We start from the raw sequence: 17,576 nt of genomic DNA on the forward strand, positions 1-17,576 counted from the left end.
TACAGGGTCAGTACAGAGCTGTAGAGTTCCTGAGACAAACCAAGTCATACATAAGCAGAGTTTTTGGGGAGTGTTTTTCACTGCAAGTGAACAAAACTTGAAATCTAATGAAGCACAGAATCCTACAAAGCACAGAATCTTCTGGGTTGAAAGAGATCTCTTGAGAGCACTTAGTCCAACCCCACTGCCCAGCAGGGTCAGCTACAGCAGGTTGTGCAGGACCATGTCCAGATGGGGTGTGGAATAGCTCAAAGGATGGCTGAAGTCTAATCAAAGGCCTAGTGTAAGTTTGGCTCCCTCTGATTTTCAGGAATGACTGACATATTTTCTTAGGAGACAGCTCGGTTTGGTGCTATTGTTTCAGTTTCTGTCAGTTCAAACTAACAGCTCTGCAGCAGTTTCTTCTGCTTCTTTTCCCAACAGAAGGGCTGACTAATTATTTTTAAGCAGCCCTTTGGGTTTTTATAAAAGCTGAAATCAGCAAAATCTTAACAACTGGAATAGTCTGTACCCTTAAAACATAAGAATATTGTATTCTCTGGCCATAACCTTCTGTCATCCAGTATGGGAACAGTGTCCTAGGCTGACATATAAAAGACAGCTAACTAAAATGCCACAGCATTCTCTTCCTGGTGCCAATTCCTATCTAAAAGCTGAGAGAAAAATACACTCCTGGTGACAGCTTTGAAACAAGTCAATGTGTGACAGTAATCAGTTCTCTTCTGTCAAGTTGGATTCCAGGAAAAAGAATAGTTCTTTTTAGGCTATGTGCCAACATTGTCAAGGAATAAGAACAAAGGCACAAAGTAGTACTTGGCTAAATCCCTCAGAAATAAAGACTATGGGCTTTCAGTGAAGAGCGGTGCTGGCTACCTAAGAAAAAGATAATTCTGGTAGATTGCAAAGAAGTCAAGTTGTAATGGCTGGCTCAAAGAAGGGCTCTGAAATAGTGAGAAGAAGCAATAGAAGAGGACATGTCTGTCCAACAGGTTTGTGGAATTTTTGCAGGATGACAGAAACAGAAAATAAAGATTTACTAATGCAAAAAAAAAAAAAAAAAAAAAGGGAAGAAATCAAATTACATGGGGAGAATCAGAGGGTTTCACATCATCATCAAGGACATGATAAAAATCAAACAAAGTACCAGCACATTGGTAATGTCAGTGCTATCTGCTGGAGTGAGGGACTGATGCATGGTGGTGTTTATGATAGAAAAATGAGGGTTCAGAGCCTTATCACATCAGAGAACAAAAATCAAACATAAAGGTGAGACTGAGCAACATATAGTCCCACCCCTAATGAGGGAAAAACCTCTCCTATCTTTCTCTGTCTCTTCTCTTTTGTCAAATTACAAGAGAAAAACTGAAATTAGAGAGTAGAAAACCTGTTATGAACTTCTGGAATGACAACATAACTGAGAGAAAATGGTCATTTCCTTTCTCAGTCCCTAACTGAAGGTCTGCCTGACCTTCCCCTTCACAACAGAAGCAAAACATTTTAAAATACTGAAGCAGCTGTTCTGCAAACCCAGGCATATGAATGTGGAAACCACATCTGTAAAGCAAATAAGCCTTGACCAGCTTTATCAGTAGCCCAAATGCAGCCTAAGAGACACCTAGGTAGTATCACAGAAATCAGGGAAGAGACCTCTGACCATCTCATCCAAACCCTCTGCTCTGGACCTCTGACCCATCTAGTCCAACCCCCCTGCTAACTGTTGTGTCTCTATTTCCTCAGCTTCTCCATTTTACATTTAAAACCCAATACTTCTCTTTGCTTCAATTCACCTTTAACTTTAGTGACCATGACGTAGCTGTTAGCCTTTCTGACTCTTATGTCACTTCACATGCTGACAGAAGGTGTAATCCATATCCTTAGCACAAAATCTTGAGATATTTAAAAATTAAGATGAAACTTCTTCCTCTTGGTTATGTGGAAGTCACCAATAATAAACCCTTTAGGTTTCAGGTAGCCTTTCTTAACAACAAAGTGTTGATTCAGTAGTTAAATGATACTGTGCCTCTAGCCAAAGTTGGTTAAGAAATTTCCGCACTGTAAATTGGAACAGAGAACAAAACCTGATTTAATATATAAAATAATTCTCTCTACATGCCCCAGGCCCTTCCAAAACTCAGTAAACTTCATGATTTCATAATGATGTGCCAACTAAAGGGAATAGTAAGGTGTAGGAAAGGCAAAAGAAGAGGAATGATGAATCTTTATTGCAGAAAAAAAAACCCAAAAGGTTGTCCAAACATGAATTTAATCCCCTTGCCCCCTGCCCTTCCTCTTTGTCTTTGAATTCACTCAACAAATCTCTGAACAGAGCACTGACTATAGAACAGGGCTCACCATACACAGGTCAAGCTTTCAGCAGCATTTGTAGATTTGTGAAAGTTCTTGCCGTGGTTTTACTGCTGGAGTCCTGTTGAGTGTTTGCTATGTAACTAACAGAAGCATAATACTCATTAACTAACTGCACAGGGCACATCTTGGGCTTTGACCTTGAGAATAAACTTATTGGAAACAAGTCTCAACAGAAGTGGAATCTTGCCAGGAACTACAAGGTGATACCAGTTGTCTCCAGCCCTCCAAATTTCACACCTGAGGCAAAAGGACTCCTGCTGAACCCAGGAAGCTCTGGGTTCAAAATGTTTTGAACTGTGCATCCTTCTCTTGTGATTCAAGTGCTTTTAATCTCTCCTTTCACGACTAGAGACCAATTCTAATCATTTGTACTGCACAGACTCTCTGACATGGTTATGCAAACATGATAGAGCCGAGCCTCAACACACTCGGTATTTTCCTGAAAAGAAAAAGTAAACAAACCAGGAAAAGTTTGCTGAAAGTAACCAAATGAAATAGTCTGAATGAGCTCAAAACAAGACGTCAGTTGTAGTTAACTCTAGGCTCCTTCTCTAAAATGCTTGAGTGTCACATCTGAGACAGCCAGAAAGAAATCCCCGTCATTTAAATCACATGGTTTACGGGGCTGGGGCTCCAAGAACATCATGACATTCGTAACGAGGACTCAGCAAGGATCGCCCGTTTCTCTCTGGAGCCAACGAGCACCTCGCTGTCACGTCCCCGTTCCCACACTGCAGCCAGAGCACAACGCCAGCAACTCCTGCAGCCGTCCTGAACTCCTGCAGCCGCCACCTCCATCGCTCCAGCGAACAGCTCCCGACCGGCTGCCGCCTCCCGCATGTCCCGGCCGGGCACCGGCTGCCAGGCAGCGGTTCGCAGGTGCGAGGAGTGCCGGGCACGGCGCTGCCCTGCGGGGGGACGGCGCTCGCCGGGGTCCCTGCGCCGAGGTGCCCTGTGCGCTCGGCCCCGCCGCAGCCCGCACCCCCGGGGAGCGCAGGGCCCCGCGGGGCTCGGCCGCGAGGGAGGGCCGGGGGAGGCGGCGGGGCGGGCGGGGGAGGAGTGAGGCGGAGGGCAGGGCCGGGAGGCGCCGCAGCGCCGGGGACGCGCCGTCGCTGCCCCGACACGGCCGGAGCGGAGGGTCCCGTTGCCTTCGCCGCCGCCATGGCCGGGCGCCCCCCGCCCGCCGCCCCCAGGTAGGGCCCGCGCCCCTCCCCGCGCGCCGCCGCCTGCGCGCTCCGGGCCGCGCCGCTCGGGGCCGCGCCGCGTGAGGGCGGCCGCGGAGCCGCCGGTGCCTCCGGGTGAGTATCGGCGCCGGGCGCCCGCGGGGCCCCGCACGGTGCCGAGCACCCCGCCCGGGCTCTCCGCGGCGCGGGAGCCCGCGGGGCGGGCGGGGGTCTCCGGCCTGAGAGCGGTCACGGAGGAGCCGCGCTCGGGTTCTGCGGTGCCGGCGGGGCAGCGGCGGAGCGGAGCCGCTGCCGGGCGCGGAGGGGCTCCGGGAATTCGCGTGCGGCTGCGGAAGCGCGGGCGACGCGCCGCACCTGCCGGGAGGTGATCGGTCACCCGCCGCGGCTCTGCCCCTACGCCTAAAGCGGGAATTAGCGGGCTTTTCTTGCTATAGAAAGAAAAAATAGACATTGTCGTCTAAATTCGCTCTGACAGCTGGTTTTCATGCCGTAGCATCTCGAGAGAGTCGGTAAGTTAATTAGTGCTTAATGATACCTTTAGGATGTTGTGCTGAAATCGCTTCGAAGCGTGTCCGCTACCTAGTTAATCAGATTGTTTCACGATGAAAGAAAAACCCTAAAAATCGCTGTAGTTCTGTTATCCTGGCTCCACCAAACGCGCATTTATAGCAGTCATGAAGAACCGATTAGCGCAAAACTTCCTGCAAGACGGAAATGGATGTACGGATGGCAGGAGCCTACCGGAGACGCAAGATGTGGTTAAGCATAATTTTCAACAATCACAAGTAAATTGCATTTTGATAGTATTAGGCAGACAGAAGTATTATAGAAATTGTACCATTTAAAACTATCAGAGATAAAAAGCATATGCTGTCAATTATTACAAATCGTTTTGGTTTGGTTGCTCCCAGTGCAATGTCTAAATGAGTCGAAAAAAAAACGACAGAAATAAAGTTTGGAGGACGCACAACCTTAAAAGAAAGATGGTGAAACGATGTGTAACTACCTCAACACACAAGAGGAACTACTTGGGGGAGGGAGGCACAATGACACCTGAGTGGGTGATAATTACTTTGAGGAGAAATTGCTTCTATTTACTAGAAGGAAACAAAAAGCTTTAAAGCAATCACTTAGAGAGACTGGATTGAATAGTGTTTCATAACAATAAATATTTACTGACCAAAGCTTAATAATGCATTTGCACTTCCATCTGAATTGCCTGATCTAGAAATAGTGCTTGCCAGTTTTTCCCTTGGCATTTCAGGGTGAAATGAAAATTATTTAGCTTTTTTTTTTTTTTTTTGCTATTAATCATGGCAAATGATTTTTAATGCATTTTTACACTTTATAGAACAAAGAGATTATAGTAATTTTAGTATTTTGTGGGAAGTCACTATCTGAAAGAGAGAGAGATGCAGACTTTAAGACAAAAGAGACTTTTAGATTAGATGACATGACATCTTGTATTTCACACTCTAAAAAAATTGGGTAGAATGCAATCTTCACCCCAATATAAACAGATATTCCAGCACGACAGTCGTGAAGGTATCAAGAATTAGACAAGCTGCTGCTTTCCTTGCCTATGGTCTTGTTCTCATTGTTACAAATTTACCTCCTCCAGCCTACAGCCATCTTCCAACTCCACAATTGTTGCTAAGCTTTTCATCACTGTGTTTAGAAACTGAGGAAACCAGTCCTATTCTAGTCCAGAGCTCTGCCATCTGGTCATCTCTTCACCTCTGCTATAGGCCTGTTAACCCAGATAAGATTGCCTATTTCTGTAGCAAGGCCAAGGCTAATCTTATTCATGTGAGCAAGGTACTTCTTTCATCTTCCTGAAGAGTGATTCTCTTCCTGGAACTTAAGCAGGTCAGACAGACGTTCCCACACCAAGAACTACCGTTCTCTCTTTCATCTCTTTTATCTCCTGAGGCTCACTGTTGACAGCTGCTTGTTCTTTGTTAATCAAGGTAACCCTTTCCTTGCTGAAGCTTTAATTGTAAGCTTTCTGTCTGTGTGTAAGGATCACAGGACTCCAGGAAGGGTGACCAGAACAGCAAGTAGTTTTTTCAGGTCATTCCTGTCTTCATCAGGAAACCCTGAGGAAAAAAAAAAAGCACATCTGGGAAGCCATGGAACAGATAACTTGTCATTCATACACCTGCAGCTCATTATGCCCACCATACAATATTTAGGCAACTTGTAATTGAGATGTAGTTACAGCAGCTGTTGAGAAATACAAACTTTGAATGTCAGCATTTAGGAGTTAGCTTTACTGACCTCACCAAAGAAAGTTTTCACTGTCAAACTGTTACAAATTAAGGGTATTTTTTATTTTCCTTACAGAATCACTTTAGGCATTAAGCTGTTTCTGTGGCTGTTTATACCTTATCTTAGTCACCTACACATACCTTCCTAAGTCAAGACCACAGCTCTGCCCACTTGCTGACCATCACTCCCAGAGTTCAACAAAAACTCAGGGTGCACATCAATTCCTTCTCAGTACCTTCCCTTCCTTTGGCTTCCATAGCTGAAGGCAAAACCATAAGCCCTGGGTTGGGATGCCAGCAGTCACTGCAGAGCAGGCAAGTGGCCTTCAGGCTTCTGATAATTTAGCATTTCCAGCAGCAGCTTCTTGTAGTGAACACTTAGCCTGGGGGTCAGATGAGCAGCTGCAGGGAACTGCACAGAACTGGTAGCTGCCACTTTCCCTTCAAGCAGCATTTTTGATGCATGTTGCAGTTGGGGAGCTGGAAATATGATCTGTAAGGATTTATTGTTTGGGGTTTTTGTTTGTTTGTGATGGCTGGTTTTGGTTTGGTGGTTTTTTTACGGTGGAGGATAAACACCCCCACATTAAAATCTTAAATATACCAGCTTGCACTTTGCCTCATTAGGTGAGAGACAGGAAGAAAAATGCATGAACTTTTTACATATGAAACAGGAACTTCCTTGTTTCTGGCCCCTGTATTAGTGACTATCTGGGATGCTGCTGCACAGCTGCTTAAGGACATACAACCACCCCCTTCAGTAAAACTGGAGTTTTTCTGCTCAAGCTTATGAAACCAAACCTATAAACGTACACAGTTTTATGTATCTGAAAGAAATATTGACTGCCAAATAAAAGTCTTCCAACATATCTTTTGGACTGGAACCTGCTTTCAACACACCTTTTGTGTAAGTACTAGAAAGGAATGGAGGAATTAAAGGTGTTCTTCAATTCAGAATTGGAAACAGCAGTGGAGCTTAGAAGCAACTTTAGACTGGATAGTAATTTGGAAAAATTAAAATGCCTGTACACTCAACAGAGATGAGAAGTAGCAGGTTTTGCATTTTAAAAAGTGGAAAGACAAGCCCAAGAATAGACAAGTTCTCTCTATTTCTGATAACTTGCTCTGCATGTAATAAAAAAAGTGTTGCATCACCAACACAAAATGATCTTTGCTACATCTCAGAAATACCTGATGTGGCACATAGTGCACAAGAATGGCTAGGAAAAGCCTTTCTGGTTTTACAGGATTCTGATGGAAACCAAGCACTCTTTACATCTGACGAATGTGCTAGGGCTGACCTCAGATGTAGAGGTAAGTTATTTAAAGCTGAGAAGAGATCCAAAAGCTGTGGCTGTATCAGAGCTTCCTTCCAGGCAGCAGGCATGTGGCACACAGTGCCACTGGAACTTACTCCGTAACACTGTCACAGACAGAGCTGACAGCTGCTCTTATGCTCCAGCAAAGCAGCCTGGATCTTGTATTACAGAGAAGACAGATTTGGTGGCTTTGAACTAAGATGCTTTTAGGAATGAGTGAAATAAAACTTTGATCCTTTAAGGAGACAAGATTGCAGGCAAAGACTCCACAACAGCCATGGGACTAAGCTACAGATAACACTTAATTTGAATAAATCATTAAAGAGAAGAGAATACCAACAAAAATAAAAGAAGCAGAAAAGCAACACATAAACAGAAATAAATACTAAACATTTATTCTGAAAAATTACCAGTGATGAGTGAAGCAATCCAAGTGAAGAGGAGCAATGGGTAGTGGGACTGACTACATAGGCCATGTCTTAGAGGTCTGTTCTCCATATTTTTCCACCTCTGTGAGTAAAGGAAAACCGAATGTATTACAAATCTTATTTAAATGAAAGAGAGCAAATATATCCCCTGAACAAGTGAGTACTGTCAGAACTCCCATTATCAGGAAACAACATGCATTAGAGCAGCAGCTGGCATCACATAGGAAGATGAAATTTATTTTTCTGCACTCATGCAGAACCAGTACTGCAGCCCAACCAGAGGAATCAGTTTAATACTTGCTGGGTGTACTTTTTATTTGCAAATTAGCAGATGAATGAACTAGATATGAGTGTAGCAGGCAGAAAAATTATCTGATATGTTTCAATATTCACTAACTTCTTCCAATGTTAGTTTCAGTCTCAGTGATGGGAATCCCTGAAATGACATGCTGTGCCCTCTTTTCATGGGCAATTACTTTAAGCAGTTCACTAACCTGGCTAACCTGTGTTGTTAAACATAGACTAAATTCTCAGAGATGCTTTCCTTCAGTGAGGTCAGGGGAGAAAAAAAACCAGCTAAAACTAGAAGGAACCTAAATTGTCAAAGGTCATAGGCATGAGGAATGGGACTTTGGGTGAAGGGAGGAAGGAGAAGTGTAGAAGTAGTAAAGAAGTTAACTATAGAATTTCCATGCTTTGTTTCACTAACCCACTTGCACACTACAGTGACCAAACCGTGCTGCTTATGTCCAGGCTTGGCATCTCCATTTCTTCCTTATTTAACCAATTCCATATGGTTTGAATTCTCTAATCCTGTCTACCCTAGCCTCCCAGATGAATTTCTCATGTTTTCTTGAAAATATCCATTAATCTCCTCTTTCAGCTCTGGCTTTAATTCCATGCATCCCTTCTCCCTTTTGTGACTGCAGTAGTTGCAGTAGTGTCAGTCACTCTGTTCACAGTCTGCCTATGCACAATAACCCTTCTCCTCCTTGATTCAGTCCTCTCCTTCTCCAGACACAATTGAGAAGTACTAACAACTTTCAGTGATAATTTGGAATAATAAGATTCTCTTGCTATGCTGCTCATTTTGTATATGATTTAGGTTATGACCTCCTCCCAGTAATCATTGTAGGCACACTCACTAATTCATCAGGGTCTTGTCATCTCCTTCCTCAGCCCTATATTAATCACTTTACTCTTTCTTCTTACGTGTGGTTGGTTCAGTTACTACCTGTCACCGTTGAGCAAGAAATGACACAGATTCACCAGAAGGCTGGTTTGCACAACAGCAGCTTTAATACAAAAAACTCTCCTTTTTTATAGACAGCTTCGACACACTCTACTTGATTGGCTAATTAACAAAAACATCTTTCTCACAAACAGTCCTTGAGAAGAACAGAAAAACAGAGTAGGAAAACACCACCTGCAGGTTGTTTATACTAACAAGTTATCATCGTTTCTCTACAACTCCCTAAAAAGTCTCACAAGTCCACTGTGAGAAAACAAATCGCTCTCTGACCAGGCTGTCACATCCACAACTACCTGAGAAGGCACGGGGCGGGGGGGAGGCATAGACTCATGGCAACCTTAATCTGCTCTGTGGCTAATGAACCCCAGCCACTCCTCATGCAGCTATCCTTCCCTAAACTTAACACCTTCTAAAGAACATGTATTAAAGCCATGTATTTTAAGCCATGATTGGCACCTGAACAGCCAGAAGTGGCATATGCAGACAGCAGTGAGGTGTGCTAGAGGTGCTGATGAGCAGGAGCAGGCTGAGAGGGAGGCTGAGAGAGCTCCCTCCTCTAAGGATGCCAGCTTGGGGTGGCAGGGTCCCTGCACTGGTCCCTGCAGGCTCACTGCTCTGTATTACACTCACTGCAGCTGCTCTCACACACAGTACTGACTTATTTCAGTGGAGAAGCAGCTTAAACATGAAGGACCAGGAATGCAAGCACTAATAGCCATGTAGTTTTGAGCATTAACTAAGAAGTGCAGCAGGCAGCTTTAGTTTTTTCTCAGAAGAAGAAACTTCTACATCAAAACAATAGCTTTAATTAATCCAACTCACTGGATAAAATGCAGCAGCAGCTCCTCTTCTCCTGGTGTGTTGTACAGGCTCTTGCCTGTGCTCTCTGGGAAGAAGCAGAAAGGGGAAGCCTGCCTGGCACTCACGGGGATGAGGCACTTTGAAAAACTGCACATCTCTCAGGATCTCAGTGTCAGAAATTTTTGGGGGTTGTTTCCCAATTTTTTAACCACCTCTTTGCTTATCAGTGGATTCAGTAGTGCTTCAGACTGCATGTGCAGTACAGCTTCCCTTCCTCCTGCTTCACTGAAAGGGAGAAAAAAAACATACTGCATATTTCTGGCTGTCTTTTAAACAGAGCTACAAAGTTAGCATGTGCAGATTAATACTACAATATCTGGAATTTATTTGCTGCCCAGAATTAATTTTAAAACTTCTTTTTTCAGTCTTGTCAACCTTTGGATTGTTGACATTAATCTCTTTGGTTTCCCTCAATAATTTTCTTCACTTCAAGACTTGCCTGCTTATTATTAAATATCTGGCTACTGCAAGTGCCCATGACACACAACAGATAGTCATCAAAGTTATGTTTCCTCTTGTTGTGGCATCACAATTTCTTTTACATCTAATTATTCTTGACTGCTGTGTAAGAAAGTGTCATTTGTAAGTCTTGATTAAATTTAATTTATCACTGAAAGAAAAGTTATTTTCTAAAACTGCTAACACAGAACTTGATGCTAGAGTACATATTTAACTGCTAGTGAAATTCAGAACTGGTCAACAAGTCCTGTATAACCCTAGGCAGTGACTTTTAAGACTGAAACTTACCCTTCATGCACTGTCCTGAGCTGGATGCATGCACTTGCAGTAACTATCTTCCAAGTATTATGGGAGCTTTTTTGTTTTCTGGAAAATTTTTGATCTATTACATAAATTGCTGGGAAACTGAAATTCACTGAACGACTACATTGTTGTGGTGTTGTTAAAACTTTCTAAACAGAAAGATGCACAGAATTTCATAGGACTTGTATTTTCTTTTAGCAGTGAAAAGCATGTGTGGTGCTCATGTAGTCTCTGTGAGATTCCATAGTTATCAAAATTTCATATACAGGCATTCTGTCAGCCATGGAGCTGTTCACTACGTGCAGTGGCTCTTCAGAATATTAAAGAATATTAGTTTTCAGAACTGTGTTTAAATCAGGTCCCAATCCGTTTCCCCTAAGATGCATTTATAACCATCTGTGCTATTTCAATTTGAAAAGAGAAGAAATCAAATCAGCAGGGTAATGTTTCAACAACATACTTATAGATTGTTCCTCTTCCATGTTGTCAGGGCAATGTCCTTCTCATGAAAAATGTGTATTACCATTGTAGACATCTAATAAAAATGAACAGGTCATTTATTTTTAAAAGGAAAAGATTAGCATGCTGTGGTGTTGAAATGAAAACCCATTATCCTCACTTTAACTCTGGAATAAGGCCTTCCCCTCAACTGGAATAAAACAAAATGCTTCTTGAATATTTAAAAATACAGAAGTAATAGCACAGCTCTTAGGGAGCTTAGTTATATGATTACATTGTATTAGCCAAGACCTTCAATCCTAAACGTAATACATGCCATAAATTCAGTGTAATCCAATGGTCACTTTATCCACATTCCCAAAGGTAGCATAGGTGACCTGTAGCAGTGTTTGCATTATGTAATTTAGGTGTTAGCATAGCTACCAAACACCGAGTTTTGGTACTTTTACAAATATACCCATACTTTTCAGATTTTGGAAATCTGTGCATTATGGAACAGTGCATAGTACTATAAGAGAGAGGTATCTTTTGGTACTAGCAACAGTAGAAAATATTTCATAGAAGAAAAATTAATTAATAGGTAAGGACGTATTTGTTGAGTGCAACAGATGATTTTCTGATTCAGAAGGCAAGGCTTTTAAGGCATCACGTATAAGAAAATTAATTAACCACTGAAAAAAATAGCAACAGACCATAAACAAGCAATATAAATACAAATACTAGTCCAAGTCCAATAAGGAAACAAACAAAGAGGCTGTAGGACTGGGTTTACGTTGCATGAATTGCTTTTGCATACACAGAACCAGACTTCTGTGTTACCCGTGTCTTTCTGTAGCTGCAATTGTTACTGTGACCTCCACTAATGAAACGATAGGAAGGAATTTGGTGAAACCTGGATTTAAGTGCATCCTTCTTTTTTTGTTCCTTTGAATTGAAAGAGCTTTGAATTGAAAGAGAATTGATCAGAGTAAAATTTAAACACTCCCAAAGGCATGAAACAAGTGGCAATCTCTACTCTTAATGACGTTAATAGGAAGAGCTGGTTTATATTTTTTTTTCATTAGTTGTAAGTGTAGGAATACTCATTTGGCAAGTACTGACAGAAACACACTGCAGGCAGTGATAAAGCTGTCTGAGAGCTTAACCTGAGCTCAGTCCATGGTGCAGATGGTCCTGCTGGACCTTGTGTATCCCAGTGGGAACAAGTTAACCATGTCAAGCCCAGGTATCACAACAGTTTCATAATTATTCTGAAGTTCATTGCAAAGCAATGGCAGTTTATCTACATCATGCTACCAAGGAATTAATTAAATTAATAACACATTGACCTGATTCATTGTTAGAGTCCTAAAGATAATGTCCCATGTTCATTATAGAGTATGAAAGGCTGTAGATTTTAGAGAGTAGAAATAAGCATTCACATTGCCAAAAAAGTTCAAGTTTCTTGGACTGAAATCTCATGCTTTTTTTAAGCTGGTATAAGTGAGGAAAAAGTTGTGAATGTTGCCTTCACCTACCACTCAATCCTGTTAATCATATTACAGTTCATGGAAAAAAAAAGTTTCACAAATTGAAGCAAGTTAAACCAAATATAATGTTTGCAGTGTCTTGACAGAATGGCACAAAAGCATGTTTTATCATATTAAAAGCCAAGTTGATTAGAAGCAGCTTCAGTTTGTTCACATCTCTTACAATGTTATGCTTTTTTTAAAAAAATCATACTTTCAAGCTAATGAGTTTTGAGATTTTTTTTCTGTCTAGTCACAGACTGTACTCATTGACATATTCACACAGCATCAAAATTGGTAAGATTTTTGTTTCTGTGGGATATTAGTAGCAAATCAGAATTGTTTATTTCAGGCATGTAAAATATGTTAAAATAAGATCTGTTGTGAATAAGCCACGACAAAATGTATTCTTTGGCATTAAAATAAGCAGAATGTACCCTGACATTTTAACTAGATAGTTTATGAATGTAACTGCAGGTGGTCACAGAAACAATACTGGATTAAAGAGAATAGGAAATTTCTGTGAATACTTCATATGAAAACACTTATTTTTAGACTATTGTTTTACTTTTCTAGTATCATTAGTCAAGGTAAAAAACATACTGCTTTCTGAACTCTATTATAATCCTAGACAATGTTTTGGAAGGTTTAGCAGGAATCTAAACCAACTTGGCTTTCTTGCAAATGGAAAGGGCTGGGAAACATAATGATGTTGAAGAAATAGATATGTTCACTAGAAATAATACATTTGCTGGATAGGTACTTTTGAAAGTACTTTAGATATCATTAAGGTAAAATATTTCCCATAATCAAATTGAGTTTAATAGGGACAAATATCACAACTATATAGTGTCATTTTGACCAGTTTTACTTTTAATGCATAGATATGTTGGTGTAGGTACCTGACCGAAGGAACTAATTACAACAGGCTACAAATTGCCTGCATTTTACGGCTGTAGAAATGACGTTGGCTGTAGAAATTGGGCAGCGTTATTACTGAGAACAGAGGAAGAAGAGCAGACTCTTCTTAGAAGAATATCAACCAAATCTCCTGGCCTTGCTCACAGCACCAAAATCTCGGTTCTCTTGTGGTTGAGTAGATGGGATGAATTCAAGCATTTGGGTTCAGAACACCTGCTTAAATCTATTCGGCCAAACAGGAGATCAAAATATCATTGGTGGCTCCCAAAATACCTGCAAGCCACCATTGTGTTGCGGGTGAGGCTAATCTGCCTGTTTCACTTGAAGCACTCCCTCCTTCACAACTGAGAACAGACTGACCTGGTTATTTTTTTGCTGGTGTCACTGTCCATGTGTCTAACACTGGTTCAGCAAGCACATACCTTACAGATTCCTGATAATAGAAATTCCTGATCACCTCATCATATTTTTCTCCCTCTGCTCTGATTGACTTAGATCACAGAAATGCTTCTCTCCCCCGCCTTTCCCCCAAAAAGGGGGAAAAAGGTAAACAAAGAAGTTGTCATGCTTTACTGATAGTTCTGTGGCTTACTGATGGCTGAGGAATCTTCAGGTTTAGAATAATTTTTTTTTACAATTTCCTGTAGTATTCAGAGACGTTAACTGCTGTGATATGGACAGGTGCATCTTCACTACACTGAAGTCAATTCTCATGCTTTGTAATAAAGAACACTGTACATCATTATACTATAACCACTTGGCTTGTCATACACATACTTTTTTGTTTCCAAGCCCTTAAGCTGTTCCATAATTCAAATTGTGTCTTTAAAAATATCTGGTTTTCCAGTATCAGTAGTTTGTTTTCAGTAACAATTTTGCCCTTTATGTTTTTAAAAGTAGCTGAAAGTAATGTTGCAACAGTGGGAAATTCTCAAGCTCCTATCTTCAATATCTGTATTTAGGTACAGAGGTACAGACAGGACCTCTTTCTTAATCTCATAATTCCAAAGCCAGATTTATTATTTCTGTGGAGAGGTGGTACAAAGAATTTCAGAAAGTCTGCTGAATTTTAGGAAATACCATTCAGAAGATGAAAGTGATGTTCACCTTCTGATCACGTGCATAATCCTGACTACCTACCACATTTCAATTATGCTTGTACAGTCTATTTGATTTGTAATCAATCTAAAAAGGAAAACACGCAAACAGCTAGCAAGTTTTGATTAGCTACACACATTTTCTATTCAAATAAAATCATGACATATGCATTTACTTATAAGTTATGAACATCTTCATCACATTACTCTTCCCTTCAGAAATATTCAATATCTGTCTTGAAGAAATCACTGAAAAGCTTTTATAAATTAAATTTGAGATCTTTAGAGGATGGCCTTTAAAAAATTGTCAGATAGTGAAATACTTGTTTGCATGTGCTATGCTTTGAGACTTATTTTGTCAGTATTTTACTGTTGCTCTGATGCTCCAAATGAGAATCACACTTGTTGATGACAAAAGCTGGTTGAGAAGCTTGTCTGTGATGTTTGGCTATATAATATAAATAGGATGCCAAAAATACTTAATGAATGAGTTAAGGCGAGATTTACATCCTCCACATAAAAACACTGGTGTCTTCCTGTGTCGTGTTGCACTGCTTGTCCTGAGATGCCCAGCTGACAGTTTGTGCACAGCAAAGGGATGAGAGGAGCAGGCAGTGAATACAAGTTGTTTGTTAGATACAAGAAACATATAAAACAGGCTGTGAAAAATTACCCAGTGGTTTATGGCATGACAGTCTAATTTTCAATGTCTGATTTCCTGAAAAGTGCTGAGAATTTCTATTTCTAGTTGAAATCTGCGGGAGCTGCTTGTACATTTCTTAGGTATTATGTATTTAAATTGGCCCGAATTTCACCAGTTTTCAGCTGTGTCACAATGTTTTTTCCATTCTTTTTAAAGGAGGATCAGATAACATCATACATTTGAACTATTACATTGTGTTGCACTAACAACATTTCCTATATTAAGAATAGACATTGCCATCAAAAATGCAGAAATAATATCAATTTCTTAATAAATACATGGTCATGAACATTTTTGCTAGAATGGAAAAACAATTATTTCCTCTTTTGTTCTCCTTTCCACAGCACAAGGACCAGTAATGTTGTACAGTACACCTACATATGCTAAGTGAATAAGGAATTTTTTGTGGGACATCTTTTTAAGACTATTTCAGATTTTATATTGTTTTTTTGCTGACTTAGTAGGCTAAAATAGTAGCAGTTCTATTGCTTTGCTGTAGAGGAAATTAAACTGCCTTATTCTGATGTTTCTGTGATACCTGTATCTCTCTAAAATCATCTTCCCAATCAGCACTGCTCACTTAAGCTACATGTATACAGATTAATTGCTCAAAGAATCCTTCCTTTAACAAGATTTCTTATCTTTCCTGCAGTCAAACCCTCAGCAGAGCCTTAGTTTCCCATTGGCTGGCACTCCAGACCTGAGTACAGACTCCTTGCTTTTGGGGCAGAAAAGCAGTCTGAGTTGTCTTTCAGTCCATCTCCATAAGGTAAAGTCCTTTAGCCTTCCCTGCATTTAAGGGTCTGTTCCTTAATTCCAAGTCAGTCATTCTTCAGCAGACCTTGCTGGTCCCTAGCTAGTGATCCAGGTCATCTTTTTGTACCTTCTAAAACACCCTGTACCTCAGGAACTCAGCAGAAGTTCCTGTTACCTGTGAATTGTTGTGGGCATTTCCCACCCAAAGAGATCTCACAGTTCCTCCTGTTCTTTCCTGTAGTTTCCTCTGACTAAGGTCCAAGGCTGTTCTTTCTGGGAGGTTTCCTTAGTAAGTAGCCATTCTACCATCATAACAAAGGTCTGTCTAGAACTGCCTTAGAGCCATGTCAAATCCAGGGATAGGTGGGGAAAAGGCAGGATGCCTATCAGCTGTGTGCAAAAGCAGTTTTATATTGGGTTGACTCTGTCACTAAATTACTGAAATACAGTTAAGCATCAAAAGCCACCAGCCCAATCATCTGTCGTTCAGCTTCTGAGTGCCAACTCTTTGATTTGATTGTCAGCTCCCTGAACTGAATATATCCTGCCATAGCTATTGAATGTGGAGGAGTTTGTCAGACTTGTACATAAAGCCTTGTTATTTTAGCCTTAGTAATTCAATCAGTAAACTCAGGAAGGAAGGAATATTTCTAAGTAGATCATAAAAAATGTAGTTATTTTTGTTTACATTTGTTCTTCAGTAAATCTTGTCTGTTCTTTTATATTTTAAAAACAGGATTTGAAATAAGGCTGATTGCTACTGCTTACAGAGACTCATAGATTTATTTACTGGTTTAATTTGGAGCAGAATAAAGGTCATTCAGGGCTCTGTGGGCATTGTGAAGTGTACCCCAGCACGGATTGTGTTTTCTCTGCATCTGTTTTTCATCAGCATGTAGCTAAAGACTTGATCTTTTGGCAGCTGTATCACTGAAAAAATGAAATGTAAATCAAGAGTACCCAGTAGACACTATGAAATGAGAAATCTGAATATAAAGCAGTTAAACTTCTAGTCTTTTTTGTGTGCTGATCTGTAAAACGCAATCCTGTACCTGTTAGAGTGCACAGACAGTGAAGAGAAGTATTCAGTATTTTTGTTTCCAGTGAAGCCAATAGCAGCCATGGGAGATTGAAAAAAGTCTATTACAAGATGTGATCCTGATATTGCCAGTGATTATATTCTGTTCTTGAGTTCCAAGTCCATAACAAAATCAGAAAGACATTTGTTTGAGGTATTTATAGAGAATCTGTTTGACTCACCATCTGTGCTCTGATTGAAGTATACACATTGTCCAGACTGAATAAAAACCATTTATATGGATTAGGATTGTAACTTTGACACTGTTATATCTAAAGATTTTGCTCCTAGTGACTTTGCTGACCTGTTTACTTGCAAAGGTAAATTTTAAAACTGTAAAATTTGAAAGGTAGCATGAGGAAAGAGTATGACTAGTCTGTCCACTTCAAAAGGCTTTGAAGTTAAGAGATGCTGTTTGAACACTGCATGCCTTTCAAAAGTACTTCTTGCTTAGGGTCTGGATTAAGCTGGCTGCCTTCCTCAGTTGCTTAGTAGCTTTCAGGTTTATTTGGGAGGGTAGAAGTAAGAAGACGGTAAGGTATTTTGCTCTGCTTTCACTTCTCCCATATTTCTATTACAAAATGAGAGTCATCCCTTTTTTGTTGTTCATG

The 17,576-nt window shown here is 40.7% G+C and overlaps 1 protein-coding gene and 1 pseudogene across 2 annotated transcripts in view; both read left to right on the top strand.

Moving 5' to 3' along the window:
- Positions 1 to 2,770: 2,770 nt before the first annotated feature.
- LOC128812261 (translation initiation factor IF-2-like) lies at positions 2,771 to 3,500 on the top strand (annotated as a pseudogene).
- Positions 3,501 to 3,832: 332 nt separating this feature from the next.
- SPHKAP (SPHK1 interactor, AKAP domain containing) overlaps positions 3,833 to 17,576 on the top strand; it is a 65,001-nt gene continuing 51,257 nt past the window's right edge. The window contains exon 1 of one of the 2 annotated variants that reach the window (XM_053986712.1): positions 3,833 to 4,060. The gene's annotated coding sequence lies outside the window, so the exon portion shown is untranslated. Of the gene's footprint in view, positions 4,061 to 15,854; positions 15,901 to 17,576 lie in introns of those variants that run through there. The other variant, XM_053986713.1, reaches the window with a different exon arrangement.

The sequence above is a fragment of the Vidua macroura genome, chromosome 10 (genome assembly GCF_024509145.1).
Source record: "Vidua macroura isolate BioBank_ID:100142 chromosome 10, ASM2450914v1, whole genome shotgun sequence".
NCBI classification, from domain to species: Eukaryota; Metazoa; Chordata; class Aves; order Passeriformes; family Viduidae; genus Vidua; species Vidua macroura.